The sequence below is a fragment of the Gorilla gorilla genome, chromosome 8 (genome assembly GCF_029281585.2).
Source record: "Gorilla gorilla gorilla isolate KB3781 chromosome 8, NHGRI_mGorGor1-v2.1_pri, whole genome shotgun sequence".
NCBI lineage: Eukaryota > Metazoa > Chordata > Mammalia > Primates > Hominidae > Gorilla > Gorilla gorilla.
In genome coordinates this window covers 63076727-63088412 of record NC_073232.2, presented here as the reverse complement: position 1 = coordinate 63088412, position 11686 = coordinate 63076727, and the positions used below count along the sequence as shown (strand labels likewise).

Sequence of the window (11686 nt, the reverse complement as noted above, 5' to 3'; positions counted from 1 at the left end):
TTTTTTTTTTTTTTACAAATTGAAGGTTTGTGTGGTAACCCTTCATTCAGCAAGTCCATTGGTGCCATTTATCCAAGAGCATGTGCTCACCTTGGGTCTCTATGTTACATTTTGGTAATTCTTACAATATTTAAAAATTTTCACTATGATTATATCTGTGATGGTGGTCTGTGATCAGTGATCTTTGATGTTCCTATTGTAATTGTTTTAGGGCACCACCAACTGCATTCATATAGGACGGTGCACTTAATTGGTAAATACTGTGTGTGTTCTAACTGCTCCACCAATCAGGTGTTGCCTCATCTTTCTCCTGCTCCTTGGACTCTCAATTCCCTCAGACACAACAGTGTTGAAATTAGACCAATTAATATCCCTACAATGGCCTCTAAGTGTTGAAGTGAAAGAAAGAGTTGCATGTTTCTCACTTTAAATAAAAAGCTAGATATGATTAAGCTTAGTGAGTGTATTAGTCTGTTCTCATGTTGCTAATAAAGACATACCTGAGACTGGGTAATTTATAAAGAAAAGAGGTTTAATGGACTCACCACTCCACATGATTGGGGAGGCCTCACAGTGATGGTGAAAGACGAAGGAAGAGCAAAGAGACATCTTACATGGTGTCAGGCAGAGAGAGCTTGTGTAGGGGAACTCCCTTTTATAAAACGATCAGATATCATGAGATTTATTCACTATCAAGAGAACAGCAGGGGGAAGACCCATCCCCATGATTCAACTACCTCCCACTGGATCCCTTCCATAACACGAGGGAATTATGGGAGCTACAATTCAAGATGAGGTTTGGGTGCAGACACAGACAGACCATATCATTCTGCCCATGGCCCCTCCCAAATTTCATGTCCTCACATTTCAAAATCCATCATGCCTTTCCAACAGTCCCCCAAAGTCTTAACTCATTTCAGCATTAATTCAAAAGTCCACAGTCCAAAGTCTCATCTGAGACAAGCTAAGTCCCTTCTGCCTATAAGCCAGTAAAATCAAAAACAAGTTAATCACTTCATACATAGAATGGGGGTACAGGCATTGGGTAAATACAGCCATTTCAAATGGGAGAAATTGGCCAAAATGAGGGGGCTAAAGACCCCATGCAAGTCTAAAATCCAGCAGGGCAGTCAAATCTTAAAGCTCCAAAATGTTCTCCTTCAACTTAATGTCTCTCATCCAGGTCACACTGATGCAAGAGGTGGGTTCCCATGATCTTAGGTCCCCTGTGGCTTTGTAGGGTACAGCCTCCCTCCTGGCTGCTCTCACAGGGTGGCGTTGAGTGTCTGTGGCTGTTCCAGACACATGATGCAAGCTGTTGGTGGATCCACCATTCTGGGGTCTGGTGGATGGTGGCCGTCTTCTCACAGCTCCACTAGGCAGTGCCCAGTGGACTCTGTGTGGAGGCTTCAACCCCACATTTCCCTTCCATACTGCCCTAGCAGAGGATCTCCATGAGGGCCCTGCCCCTGCAGCAAATTTCTGCTTGGACATCCAAGCAATTTATATATCCTCTGAAATCTACGCAGAGGTTCCTAAATCTCAATTTTTGACTTCTGTGCACCCACAGGCTCAACACCACATGGAAGCTGCCAAGGCTTGGGGCTTGCACCCTCTGAAGCCAAGGCCTGAGCTGCACCTTGGCCCCTTTTTGCCATGGCTAGAGTGGGTGGGATGCAGGGAACCAAGCTCCTAGGCTTCACACAGAAGGGGGACCCTGGGCCCGGCCCATGAAACCATTTTTTCCTCCTAGGTCTCTGGGCCTGTGAAGGGAGGGGCTTCCGTGAAAGTCTCTGACATGCTCTGGAGACATTTTCCCCATTGTCTTGGTGATTAACATTTGACTCCTCATTACTTATGCAAATTTTTGCAGCCAACTTAAATATCTCCTCAGAAAATTGGTTTTTCTTTTCTATTGCATTATCAGGCTACACATTTTTCAAACTTTTATGCTTTGTTTCCCTTTTAAAACTGAATGCTTTTAAAAGCGCCCAAGTCAACTCTTGAACTCTTTGCTGCTTAGAAATTTCTTCCACAAGATACCCTTAATAATCTCCCTCAAGTTCAAAGTTCCAAAAATCTCTAGGGCAGGGTCAAAATGCTGCCAGTCTCTTTGCTAAAGCATACATGGCAGGAGTCACCTTTGCTCCAGTTCCCAACAAATTTTTTATCTCCATCTGAGACCAACTCAGCCTGGATTTCATTGTCCATATCATTATTAGCGTTTTGGTCAAAGCCATTCAACAAGTCTCTAGGAATTTCCAAACTTTCCCACATTTTCCTGTCTTCTTCTGAGCCCTCCAAACTGTTCCAACCTCTGCTTGTTATCCAGTTCCAAAGATGCGTCCACATTTTTAGGTATCTTTACAGCAGCCCGCCACTCTACTCATACTAATTTAGTGTATTAATCTGTTTTCATGATGCTGATAAAAACATACTTGAGACTTGGTAATTTATAAAGAAAAGGAGGTTTAATGGACTCATAGTTCCATGTAGCCAGGGAGGCGTTACAATCATGGTGGAGGATGAAAGGCACGTCTTACATGGAGGCAGGGTAGGGGCCTTGTGTAGGGGAACTCCCCTTTATAAAACCACCAGATCTTGTGAGCCTTATTCACTATCACAAGAACAGCATGGGAAAGACCCGCCCCCATGATTCAATTACTTCCCACTGGTTCCCTCTCACAGTGTGTGGTAATTATGGAAATTATAATTTAAGATGAGATTTGGGTGGGGACACAGATAAACTATATCAGTGAGGAAAGCATGTTGAAAGCTGAGAGAGGTCAAAAGCTAGGCTTCTTGTACCAAACTGTTAGACAACTTGTGAATACAGAGGAAAACTTCTTGCAGGAAATTAAAAGTACTACTCCAGTGAACACAAGAATAATAAGAAAGTAAAATGGCCTTATTGCTGATGTGCAGAAAGTCTGGGTATTCTGGATAGGAGACCAAATCACCCCCAATATTCTCTCAAACCAAAGCCAAATTCAGAGCAAGGCCCCAACTCACTTCAATTCTATGAAGGCTGTGAGAGGGTGAGGAAGCCACAGAAGAAAAATGCGAATTGAGTAGAGGTGGGTCCATGAGGTTTAAGGAGAAAAGCCATCTCCATTACATAAAAGTACAGGGTGAAACAGCAAGTGCTGATGTAAAAGCTGCAGCAAGTTATCCAGAAGATCTAGCTAAGATAACTGACAAAGGTGGCTACATGAAACAATAGATTTTCAGTGTAGATGAAACAGCCTTCTATTGGAAGAAGATGTTATCTAGGACTTTCATAGCCAGAGAGAAGAAATCAATGCCTGACTTCAGAGCTTCAAAGAACAGGCTGACTCTCTTGTTAGTGGCTAATGCTGCTGGTGACTTTAACTTGAAGCCAATGATAATTTATCATTCTGAAAATTATAGGGCCCTTTAAAATTATGGTGAATTGACTTTGTTTGTTCTCTAGAAATGGAACAAAGCCTGGATGATGAGACATCTGTTTGCTGAATATTTTAAGCCCACTGTTGAGACATACTGCTCCAAAAAAAATTTTTTTTAAACTGTTACTGCTCATTGACAATGCACCTGGTCACCAAAGAATTCTGATGGAGATGTACAAGATTAATGTTGTTTCCATTATAGCTAACACAATATCTATTCTGCAACCCATAGATCAAGGAGTAATTTTAATTTTCATGTCATATTATTTAAGAAATATGTTTTATAAGTTTATAGCTGCCATAGATAATGATTCCTCTGGTGAATATGGGCAATGTAAATTGAAAACCTTCTGGAAAGGATTCACCATTCTAGATGGCATTAAGAACATTCATGATTCTTGGGAGGAGATCAAAATACAACACTATAACAGGAATTAGGAAAAAGTTGATTCCAACCTTTTTGGATAACTTTGAGGGGTTCAATACTTCATTGGAGGAAGTAACCATAGATGTGGTAGAAATAGTGAAAGAACTAGAATCAGAAGTGAAACCTGATGATGTGACCGAATTGCTACAACCTCATGTTCAAATGAAAAGATGAGGAGGTGGCAGTTCTTATGGATAAGCAAAGAAAGTAGATTTTCAGGACAGAATCTACTGCTGGTGAAGGTGCTATGAACATTGTTGAAATGACAACAAAGGATTTAGAATATTACATAAACTTAGTTGATAAAGCAGTGGCATGGCTTGAGAGGATTGATTTCAATTTTGAAATAAGTCCTACTGTTGTTAAAATGCTACTAAATAGCATTGCATACTACAGAGAAATCTTTGGGAAAGGAAGAGTCTATCAGTGAAGTATGTTTCATTGTTGCCTTGTTTAAGAAATTGCCACAGCTAACATAACCAGCAACTATCACCCTGACTAGTCAATAGCCATCAATATTGAGACAAGATTCTCCACCAGCAAAAAAAAATTGAAGGCTCATTGAAGGCTCAGATGGCTGCTAACATTTTTTAGCAATAAAGTGTTTTTAAATTAAGGTATGTATATTTTATAGTATAAACATAACTTTTTGAGATTGTAATTAATTTTTAAATTTTTGTGAGTGCATGGTGCATATATATGTACATATATGTATATATCACATTGTGCTGGTGAATACTAGACTTTATTCATTATTTCCAATTGTTTTTTATGCCCATTAACCATCTCCACTTCCCCCAACCACCCCCCTACTATGCTTCTCAGCCTCTGATAACCATCCTTTCACTCTCTATCTCCATGAGTTTGGTTGTTTTTGTTTTTAGCTCCCACAAATAAATGAAAGCATGCAAAGTTTGTCTTTCTGTGTCTGGCTTATTTCACTTAACATCATGACCTCCAGTTTCATCCTGATTATTGCAGATGACACGATCTCATTCTTTTTTTTGATGTAAAGTACCCCATTGTGTACATATACCACATTTTCTTTATGCATTTATCTGTTGATGGACACTTAGGTTACTTCCAAGTCTTGGGTATTGTGAGCAATGATGCAGTAAACATGGGACTGCAGATATCTCTTCAATATACTAATATACATTATTTTGGGTATACACATAAGAGTGAAATTGCTGGATATTATGGCAGCTATATTTTTGACTTTTTTGAGAAACCTCCAAACTTTTCTCCGTAATGGTACTAATTTACATTGCCAACAGCATACAAGGGTTCCTTTTTCTCCACATCCTTGCCAGCGTTTGTTATTGCCTGTCTTTTGGATAAAAGCCAATTTAACTGGGGTGAGATGATATCTCATTATAGTTTTGATTTGCATTTCTCTGATGATCAATGATGTTGAGCACCTTTTCATCTACCTGTGTGCTATTCGTATGTCTTCTTTTGAGAAATGTCTATTTATATCTTTTGCCCATTTTAAAATTTCATTATTAGATTATTTTCTACAGAGTTGTTTGAGCTCCTTATGTATTACTGTTATTAATCCCTTGTCAGATGGATAGTCTGCAAATATTTTCTCCCATTCTGTGGGTTGGCTTTTCACTTACTTGTTTCTTTACTTTGCTGTGCAGAAGCTTTTTAACTTGATGTTATGCCATTTGTTCATTTTTGCTTTGGTTTCCTGTGCTTGTTGGGTATTACTCAAGAAATCTTTGCCCAGTCCAATGTCTTGGAGAGTTTTCCCAATGTTTCCTTTCAGTAATTTCAGAGTTTGAGGCTTAGATTTAAGTCATTAATCCATTTTGACTTGATTTTTGTATATGGCAAGAGATAGGGATCTAGTTTCATTCTTCTGCATATGGATATCCAGTTTTGCCAGCATGATTATCCTTTCTCAAATGTATGTTTTTGGCATCTTTGTCACAACTGAATTTACTGCAGATGTATGGATTTGTTTCTGGGTTCTGTATTCTGTTTCACTCTTCTATGTATCTGTTTTTGTACCAGCACCATGCTGTTTTGGTTACTATAACTCTGTAGTATAATTTGAAGTCGGGTAATGTGATTCCTCTAGTTTTGTTCTACATAGCTTTGGCTATTCTGGGTCTTTTGTGGTTTCATGGAAATTTTAGGTTTTTTAAAAACAATTCTGTGAATAATGTCATGGTATTTTGATAGGGATTGCATTGAATCCATATATTGCTTTGGGTAGTACAGACATTTAAACAATATTGATTCTTCTAATCCGTGATTATGGAGTATCTCTCCATTGTGTGTGTGTGTGTCCTCTTTAATTTCTTGCATCAATGTTTTATAATTTTTATTGGAGAGATCTTTCACTTTTTTGGTTAATTTCTAGGTATTTTATTTAATTTTTAGCTATTATAAATGGGATTACATTCTTAATTCATTTTTCAGGTTGCTTGTTTGGCATGTAGAAATGCTACTGATTTTTGTATATTGACTTTGTATCCTGCAACTTTACAGAATTTGTTAACCAGTTATACTGTCTTTATTTGTGTGGAGTCTTCAGGTTTTTCCAAATATAAGATAACATAATCTATAAACAAGGATAATTTGTCTTCTTCTATTCTAATTTGCATGTCCTTTATTTCTTGTCTGATTGCTCAAGCTAGGACGTCCAGTGCTATATTGAATAACAGTGGTAGAAGTAACCATCCTTGTTGTGTTACAGATCTTAGAGACAAAACTTTCAGCTTTTCCCCATTCAGTAGGATATTAGCTATGGGTCTGTCACATATGGCTTTTATTATGTTGAAGTATGTTCCTTCATTACCAGTTTTTTAAGGGTTTTTATCATGAAGAGATGTTGAATCTTACCAAATGCTTTTGCAGCATCAGTTGAGATTATCATATGGTTTTCATCCTTCATTATGTTGATAGGTTGTATCACATTGATTGATTTGTGTATGTCAAACCATCCTTGCATTCCTGGAATAAATCCCACTTGGTCATGATGAATGATCTTTTAAATGTAGGATTGAATTCAGTTTGCTAGTATTTTGGTGAAGATTTTTGCATAATTATTAATTGGTGGTATTAGCTTGTAGTTTTCTTTTTGTATGTGTCTTTGTCTGGTTTTAGTATCAGGGTTATACTGACCTCATAGAATTTGGAAGTATTCCCTCCTCTTTGTTTTTGAATAGTTTGAACAGAATTAGTATTGATTCTTCTTTAAACATCTGGCTTCAGCAGTGAAGCCATCTGTCCTGGGTTTTTCTTTGCTGAGAGAATTTTTACTATGGCTTCAATCTCATTACTTGCTATTGGTCTACTCAGGCCTTGGGTTTCTTTATGGTCCAATGTTGAGAGGTTGTATGCATCTAGGAATTTATTCATTTCTTCTAGGTTTTCCATTTTATTGGCATATTGTTCCTCATACTAGCCACTAATATTGCTTTACATTTCTGCAGTATCAGTTGTAATATCTCCTTTTCACCTTTAATTTTATTTATTTGGGTATTCTCTCTTTTTTTCTTAGTCTGGCTAAAAATTTGTCAGTTTTGTTTATCTTTTCCAAAAACCAACTTTTCTTGTTGTTGATCTTTTGTATTTTCTTCTGTTTCAATTCCATTAATTTCTTCTCTAATCTTTATTATTTCTTTTTTTCCTACTAATTTTGGGTTTGGTTTGTTCTTGCATTTCTAGTTCTTTAAGATGCATTATTAGGTTATTTATTTTCTTCTTTTTTGATGTCATTATAAACTTATAGCTATAAAGTTCCCTCTTAGTACTGCTTTTTCTGTATACCATAGGTTTTGGTATGTTTTGTTTCCATTATTATTGGTTTCAAGAAATGTTTCAATTTTCTCCTTAATTTTTTCATTGGCATACTGGTCATTCAGGAGCATATTGTTTAATTTCCATGTGTTTGTATAGTTTCCAAAATTCCTCTTGTTATTGCTTTCTAGTTTTATTTCATTGTGGTCAGAGAAGATGTTTGATATTATTTCAGTATTTTTGAATATTTTAAGATTTGTTTTGTGACCCAACATGTGGTCTATCCTTAAGAATGATGCATGTGCTGAGGAAAAGAATGTGTATTCTACAGCCGTTGAATGAAATGTTCTGTAAATATCTATTAGGTACATTTGGTCTATACTGCAGTTTAAGTCTGATGTTTCTTTTTTGATTTTCTGTCTGGAACATCTGTCCAATGCCAAAAGTGGAGTGTTAAATTCTCCAGCTATGATTGTATTCAGGACTATCTTTCTCTTTAGCTCTAGTAATATTTGTTTTATATATCTGGGTGCTCCAGTATTAGGTGCCTATGTATTTACAATTATATCATCTTGCTGAATTGACTTCTTTATCATTACATAATGACCTCCCTTGTCTCTTCTTTCAGGTTTGTATTTAAATCTATTTTGTCTGATATAAGTATAACTATCCTTGCTCTTTTTTTGGTTTTCATTGGCATAGCGTATCTTTTTCCATCCCTTTATTTTCAGTCTATCCACGGATCTTTATAGGTGAAGTGTGTTTCTTATAGACAACAGATCATTGGGTCTTGTTTTCTATCCATTCTGCCACTCTATGTCTTTTGATTGGAGAGTTTTGTTCATTTACATTCAATATTATTATTGATAAGTAAGGACTTATTCCTGCTATTTTGTTATTTGCTTTCTGGTTGTTTTGTGTTCTTCTCTTTCTATTTTCTTTTATTCCTGCCTTAGTTTTAGTGAAGGTGATTTTCTCTGGTGGTATGATTTAATTTCTTGCTTTTCACTTTTTGTGTATCTATTGTATGTTTTATGATTTCAGGTTACCATGAGGCTTACAAATACTATCTCATAACCCATGATTTTTAAGCTGATACAACTTAATGCTGCTTATATAAGCAAACAAGGAAAAAGAAAATTAATTTAAAAAATCTACACTCTAACTTTGTTTCCCCACTTTTTAACTTTTTATTGTTTCTATTTTATCTTATTGTACTGTCTATGTCTTGAAAAGTTGTTGTAGCTATTATTTTTGTTTGGTTCATCTTTGAGTCTTTCTACTTAAGATAACATTAGTTTGCACACTACAGTTACAGTGTTATAATATTCTGTGTTTTTCTGTGTACTTACTATTGACAGTGAGTTTTGTACCTTCAGATGATGTCTTATTTTTCCTTAGTGTCTTTTTATTTCTGATTGAAGTACTCCCTATAGCATTTCTTGTAGGACAGGTCTGGTGTTGATGAAATCCCTCAGCTTTTTTGTGTCTGGGAAAGTCTCTATTTCTCCTTCATGTTTGAAGGATATTTTCACTGGATATACTATTCTAGGGTAAAAATGTTTTTCTTTCAGCAGTTTATGGCATTCTACTCTCTCATGGCCTGTGAAATTTCCCCTGAAAAGTCTGCTGCCAGACTTATTAGAGCTCCAGTATATGATATTTGTTTGTTTTCTCTTGTTGTTTTTAGGATCCTTTCTTTATCCTCAACCTTTGGGAGTTTATTAAATGCCTTGAGACATGTTTCTTTGGGTTAAATCTGCTTTGTGTTCTATAATCTTCTTGTACTTGGCTCTTGATATCTTTCTTTAGATTTGGGAAATTCTCTGTTATTATCCCATTGGGTATACTTCCTACTCTATCTCTTTCTCTACTTCCGATTTAAGGCCAACAACCCTTAGATTTGCCCTTTTGAAGCGATTTTCTAGATCCTGTAGGTGTATTACATTGATTTCAATTCTTTTTGTTTTGTCTCCTCTGTGTATTTTTAAATAGACTGTCTTCAAGCTCACAAATTCTTTCTTCTGCTTGATCATTCTCCCACATTTTCTGTATGTAAATTGCATTTTTCAACACCAGAATTTCTACTGGATTGTTTTTAATTATTTTATTATCATTGTTAAATTTATCTGATAGGATTCTGAATTTCTTATCTATGTTACCTTGAACGTCTTTGAGTTTCCTTAAAACACCTATTTTGAATTCTCTGTCTGAAAGGTCATATATCTCTGTGTCTCCAGGATTGGTCCCTGGTGCCTTATTTAGTTTGTTTGGTGAGGTCATGTTTTCCCAAATGGTCTTGATGCTTATTGATGTTTGTCAGTGTCTGGGGATTGAAGAGTTAGGTATTTATTGTAGTCTTTATAGTCTGGGCTTGTTTGTACCTGCCCTTCTTAGGAAGGCTTCCCAAATATTCAAAAGGACTTGAGTGTTGTGATCTAAGCCATATCTGCATTAGGGGACACCCCAAGTCCAGTAATGTTGTGGTTCTTACAGACTCATAGAGGTACTGCCTTGGTAGTCTTGGATAAGATCTGGAAGAATTCTCTGGATTAACAAGTAGAGACTCTGATTCTCTTTCCTTACTTTCTTCCAATCAAAGGGAGCCTCTGGGGCTGGGGGTGGGGTGGCACAAGCACTTCTGTGGCCACCACCGCTGGAAATGCTTTGGGTTAGACCTAAAGCCAGCACAACACTGGGCCTTACCCAAGTCCCAGTGTAATTACTGCCTGGCTACCACTTCTGTTCACTCAAAACCCTAGAGCTCTATAATCAGCAGATGGCCAAGTCAGTCAGTCTTTTGTTCATCCCTTCAGGGCAGCAAGATTTGCCCAGGTCCCAAGTAGGTCCAGAGATGCTGTCTGGGATCTGACTGGAGTCAAAAACCTTAGAAGTCTACTTGGTGTTCTATTCTGCTTTGGCAGAGTTGGCCCTCAAACCAAAAAACACAGTCCTTCTCACTCTTCCCTTCCCTTTCTTCAAGCAGAAGAGCCTCACCCCTTGGCCACCACCACCACAGGCCCATAGCAAGTACTGCCAGGCTACCACTGATAGTCACTTAAGGCCCAGGGGCTCTTCAGTCAGCTTGTGGTGAATGCTGCCAGGCCTGGGACTCACCCTTCAGGGCAGTGGGCTCCCCTCTGGCTCAGGGCAGGTCTAGAAATAATGTCCAAGAGCCAAGGCCTGGAATCAGAGACTCCAAGATCCTGCTTGGCACTCTACCCAACTGTGGTCAAGCTGATTCCTAAGGTGCAAGGCAAAGTCCCCTTTAGTTTTCCCTCTGCTTTTCTCAAGCAGGAGTCTTACTGATATAGGAGTTAAGAGGAAACTACTTAGGCAGATAGTGAAGGTATGGGAGTCCTCAGTAAGGTTATCCTTTTTAATGAAGAGCAGCCCCCAAATCATTTTCTAATAAATGATTTACAGGCTACTGCCTGTAAAACCAAGCTGCAGACATAGACAAGCAAGCTCGAAGCTTGCAGGAGTGAATGCCAGCAGGAAAAAGCTACCTAGGACTTGACATGTTCAAAATGGTGACTCCATCTTCCCTTCCCTTTGCCAGTCACTTGTAGGAACAGACCAGATAGCCCATTTGCATAATAAGATTAGGATGGGATGACTAGCCTTTCCCTTGTGCTATGTAAACATCACACCTGGTCAAACCAATCTGTGAGCCCTACATAAATCAGACGCCACCTCCCCAAGCCTGCCTATAAAATCTGCTGCAGTCCACAGCTCTTCTCTTTTCAGATGCCTCTCTCCCAAAAGAGAGAGACCTGCTCTCCTCTCTCCTTTCTTCTCCCTATTAAGCTTTCTGCTCCCTAACACACTGTGTGTGTGTGTCCGTGTCGTTAATCTTCTCAGCACAAGATGACAAACCCTAGGTACTTACTCCAGACAATGATGCTACTTCATTACCATAGCCACCATAGTTGTGAATGTGCTGGGTCTCACCTGATGCCCACATGTCTCAGAATCTCACCAAGACCCATGGCGTGCTACCTGTGTATCACTGCTGGTTATTCAGGGCCAAATGGCTCTTTAGTCAGCAGGTGATGGATACTGCCAAGACTGG

At 38.1% G+C, this 11686-nt stretch overlaps 1 pseudogene; it reads left to right on the top strand.

Annotated features, from left to right (window-relative positions):
• The first annotated feature begins 378 nt into the window (after positions 1–378).
• Positions 379–4439, top strand: LOC134759146 (tigger transposable element-derived protein 1-like; annotated as a pseudogene).
• Positions 4440–11686: the final 7247 nt, after the last annotated feature.